The sequence below is a fragment of the Chelonoidis abingdonii genome, chromosome 4 (assembly GCF_003597395.2).
Source record: "Chelonoidis abingdonii isolate Lonesome George chromosome 4, CheloAbing_2.0, whole genome shotgun sequence".
NCBI lineage: Eukaryota > Metazoa > Chordata > Testudines > Testudinidae > Chelonoidis > Chelonoidis abingdonii.
Window position 1 is genome coordinate 35,187,453 of NC_133772.1, and position 4,819 is coordinate 35,192,271.

Sequence of the window (4,819 nt, forward strand, 5' to 3'; positions counted from 1 at the left end):
GCGACCCCCTCCCCCATCAAGTAAAAACATGTTATATATTCAACACCATTATAAATGCTGGATGTAAAGTGGGGTTTGGGGTGGAGGCTGACAGCTTGTACCTCCCCATGTAATAATCTCGCCAGCCCCTGAAGGGTCCTGACCCCCGTTTGAGAATGCCTGCATTAGTCTAATCTCTTCCATATTGTGATCCAAAGACATGATATGTGAAAAAAGTTTAAGGCCCTCCTCCCATGTAACCATAAAGAAAGGAAGTTGTTTCAGGACTTCCCTCCTCACTAGCATGAAGACAGAATGGTGGCAACCTACCTGGTCATGCCCTGCATGAGGGTCACAACCCCTTGGTTGAGAATCTGTACATTAGTCCTGTATTTGTATTTGCAGAGCTTTGAGGTCCTGATCCAAAGCTCACTGAATTTGATGAGTCTTTCTATTGATTTCAGTTGACTTTGGATCAGATCCTGAGTGAGAGCAATGCACAGAACAATGATTAGGAAACTCCTGAGACGGTCTCAATGTACAGCTCCCCTGAAGGAAGTGGGGATGTATTAAGAGCATTGTAGTATACAGAACAATGAGTTTGGGGCAGACAGGGCCATGTTGCCCTATATCTAGACACTTTAACTGGTGTACGCCCAAAATGGTGTCACTAAAGCAGCTGTGTTGACCTAGAATTGATTAGGCTGTCCACGTGCAAATTAAAACCACTGGTAACTGTGCAAAATACCATCACAGCTGCTTTTTGTTGTTTTTACAAACCAGAATACACAATAGCCCTCATTAATGCTTCAGAGTACAGACTCTTCTGTCTGAAATACATGCATCATTTCATCCCTCACAACAGATAAGCAGCTTGGACCTTAGCGTATCATCACTCCCCCACACTCCCAGAATTTATTAAAAGAAGTCTCCCCATTCCTCTTTCCCCAGTTTTCTTTTTCTCTCTTCCTTATCTCCATGGTGAGAATGAAAATGACAATTTTGTCTTCATGCATTTCTCCTTCAGCATGTTATCTGGCAAGCACTGGCCTGCAGCTTGAGATCTTCTCCAATTTCACAAGCTAAACTTGTATTCCCCAAAGAGCTATGACGTGTTTGACAACACAGAGATATTAACTCCAGTGGCCTGGCCAAATTAAAATCTTGAATAATTGTATTCAACCCAACTAAAAATTCCTCCTGCATTTCAATTAGATATACTTTTCTTCTCCTCCTGTCCTGAACCACTGCTTCCGCACCACTGATTTGGTGTCCCCTCCCTTTTGCCCTTGCAAATCACTGGCATCAGAATCAATGAATTAGGAAGGGTGCAGGAATTCCCCCAGCTTTTTACATCTCCTGCCTGAATCAGGCTCAGGCCGTGGGCTCAGGCAGTGCTTATGGTGCACAGACCCCGGATGGAACAGGACGGGCCAGATCCCGGTGACCCAGGCAGGGCCAGGGGGACTAATGGGGTTTACAATGGCGAGGTCTGGGGGAAGGCAGATGGCAGCCAGACATAGAGCAGAGCAGACCCGCTCAGGCCCTAGTACAGCGCAACCTCCCTCTGCCTCGGGGGCTCAACTGCAGCGGCCCCGACCCAACCAGAGCCACGCCCCGGGAAAATACGCCCCGCCCCAACCAAACACCAATCAGGAGAGGGTCCAGTCAGAGCCGCGTGCGCAGGCGACCGTGCTGTGGCCTCCACCGAGGACACAGAACGGAGGCGCACGGACCCCAGTTGGCGACCCAGACCCCAACCCTCCCGGACTGCGCACGCGCAGTGAGAGCAGTCGCTGCGCGGGAGGAGGGGCTGACGCACGACGCACGTAGCGGCGGGTGGTGACGTACGTGCGCAGGGTCGCGAGGGGCTCCCCTTGTGAGGTGGTGCGGGTCGATGGGGCCGGCCGAGCCGAGCGGGGGCGAGCGCGGAGCCGCCTGAGCCCCGCCGGTGGGGTGCGTTACGCCTTGCGCGCGGGGAGAGAGGAGCCCACGCGGCCGGGGGCGCTTCAGCAAGGCCGCCATGGAGGAAGCAGCCCGAACGGCGGGTGAGGGAGGCTCACCCCTGGGCCTACCCCGCGGACAGCACGTCGCCCGCCCGCGCCCGCAGCGCCGCCCCCGGGCTCCGCCGCAGCACCGAGTCCGAGGTGTACGACGACGGTACCAACACCTTCTTCTGGTGAGAGACCGCCCCGCCCGAGCGAGCCTGGCCCCTTCGCTCTCCCTAACCAGTCCCCGGGGTCTCACTGACCTTGCGCTGCCTCCCCCCGGCCAGCCCGGGCGGCTGATAAAGGCCGTGCCGCGGGACTCACGGATCCCCTGTGCACTCTGTCCCCAGCGCCCAACTCCCCTTCCTCCTTGCAGGACACCCAGGGAGCCTTTCACCCCAGGGCTGGCCAGTAGCTTTAGTCCTGGGTCCCAGTGCCACCTCCAGCTCTTCCCACAGGGAGTGACCGGGGCCCCTACCCCTCACCCTTTATCTAGTTACTGACTAACACCCTGTGTACATGCCCCCACTAGCACCCCGTCTTCATTCAAGCTGTTCTGCAACTGGTTGGTTGGTGGTTACACTAATATACACCTACTTCTAGAAGGCATGGGGGGTATCTGACACAACCCCAAAGACACTCTGGTGTGTTCTAGTGAGTGATGCCAATACCTTCTCCACCTACTGCTCTCATCCTTTCCATTTTCTGGTGAATGATATACCCAGCTCCCAAACCTATAGATCTAATTAGCTCTTCTCTAACACACCCTGATGAATGTCAGGCTATGGCTACACTGCCACTTATGTCTGCAAAATTTGTCACCCAGGGATGTAAATATTCCACCCCCTGAGTGACCTAAATTATGCCAGCATAAGCGGTTGTGTGCACAGGGCTATGTCAGTAGGAGAATGCCACTTGTTGGGGGTGGATTAATTTTGTTGATGGGAGAGTCTCTCTAGTGTAGACATAGCCTCGGTCCTTTAAGCTCACAGTCACACTTACCATTAAATATAACTTGTGTAGCTCCTGCACAGTTCTTTCCTGTTGTTGTCAAACAAATAGGCTATCAGGTCTATAATCCCTTACAGCAGTGGTTTTCAACCTTTTTTCATTTGTGGACCCCTAAAAAATTTCACATGGTGGTGCGGACCCATTTTGAAATCTTAAAGATAGTCTATGGACCACAGGTTGAAAACCACTGTTCTATGGGAACGACAACCTTTTGCATATCCTTTAGACATAGTCTGTGGACCCCCAGGGGTCTGCAGACCATAGGTTGAAAACCACTGCTTTACAGTAAAGGTCCAGATTGTGACACAATAGAGTGGGGTGTGGTTTCTGCAATCAGAATCTTTTTGCTGTATTTTGTCTTGCTAGTCTCCCAATTTGATATTTGGTAATACTAGGGAATGAAAGAATGGCACCAGAGGGGTATAACTAGGAGTAATTGCATAAAACTGAACAAAGGAAACTTTTCTGGCATTGAGAAATATTTGAGTGTTAAAGTCTTCCAAGAATTGGATGCAAAAGCCATGTTGCTTGGATCACTTAAGGATGAGTTACATGCAGACTTTATTTCGGTGTGAATTAACAGATTTAGTTATTGCAGTCCAAGTCTGTAGACGCTCATTTTGGAATAAAAATGGCTAATGCTGATCCAGCTAAATAAAGTGTAGCCATTTTTATTAGAATGATGCAAGTCTCTGTGTGGATAATTCAACTAAATTGCTTTAATTGATTTATTTAAAGTGGTGCAAATGTGTTTAGACCAGTCCTTGGGATGGAGCGGTAGTGAATACATTCTGTCCAGTACTTTCGGGGGGAAGAGGAAAGACAAACAAGACAGCTCTCTCTAGTTCTTTAACATTTCTAATTTACATAATTTCTTTCTGTTCCCTTTAGTTTTCTTCTGGTGAGTGATAATCCCTCTTCCTGTAGATAAATACCCACAGTATTCTAACATTGACTCTTGGGCTTTTGTGGCATTCTGACCGTGCCAAAATCCAGTTAACTAACACAATTAAATCACAAAACCTTTTGCTGCACTAATTGAGTACACCTTGTTCTCCTGTAGTAGAACTTACTATGTAACAGTATTTGTCTAAGGCTTCCTCCAAATCATCTAGAGAGTGGCAGCCTCACTCTTCACCAAGACATCCCTCTCGCTCTTTCACCAAGTTACTCTGTAAATGAATTGCCTCACACACTGCTTTCTGGGAAAGTGGAATTTCATACTCCCATCTCCATGTGTTATTTTCTCTTCACTGTGTACACAGTTATCTTAGTGCTAACGATTAAATTGAGCTTCGTTTCCATTTGTGTTGAATTTGTCACCTGAGACAAATTCATGCATACCTAGAAAACCTCAAAGGGAAATATTTCAACATCATCTTCCATTCTAGAGTTTCTTGAGAAGTTTGGCGTTCTATGTGGATAAGTTCCCATTATATTTCTCTGGGGACTTTTTTGAGCTGCATGCCATCCTTTTTTCTGGAAAAGGAAATCAAATTACTGGGTATCTTTAAAATTTTGTTTAAAAAGAAATGCATTCATTGGCTTGATCTACAGACAGAACAGAGAACATGCTCAGCTGACACTTGAAAGGAGAGGCTCAGTAGGAGGGGAAAAACGTGAACAGAGGAAGATCTGATTTGGCTTGAGCATTGTATTAGTGGCCACGTCTACACTACCGGATTAATTTGAATTTGTTTAAACCGATTTTACAAAATAAAATCGATTTAGTGCGTCCACACTAGGATCCTTAATTCGAATTTGTTCGTCCATGGTCCAAGGCTAGCGTCGATTTCAGGAGCGGTGCACTGTGGGTAGCTGTTCCACTGCTATCCCATAGT

General features: G+C 48.1%; 1 protein-coding gene across 3 annotated transcripts in view; it reads left to right on the forward strand.

The window, feature by feature from the left end:
- The first annotated feature begins 2,002 nt into the window (after positions 1 to 2,002).
- The window catches only part of PTDSS2 (phosphatidylserine synthase 2), an 81,084-nt gene continuing 78,267 nt past the window's right edge, over positions 2,003 to 4,819 (forward strand). For 2 of the 3 annotated variants that reach the window (XR_012655743.1, XM_075065040.1), the window contains exon 1: positions 2,003 to 2,158. The gene's annotated coding sequence lies outside the window, so the exon portion shown is untranslated. The remainder of the gene's footprint in view (positions 2,159 to 4,819) is intronic. The other variant, XM_032773120.2, reaches the window with a different exon arrangement.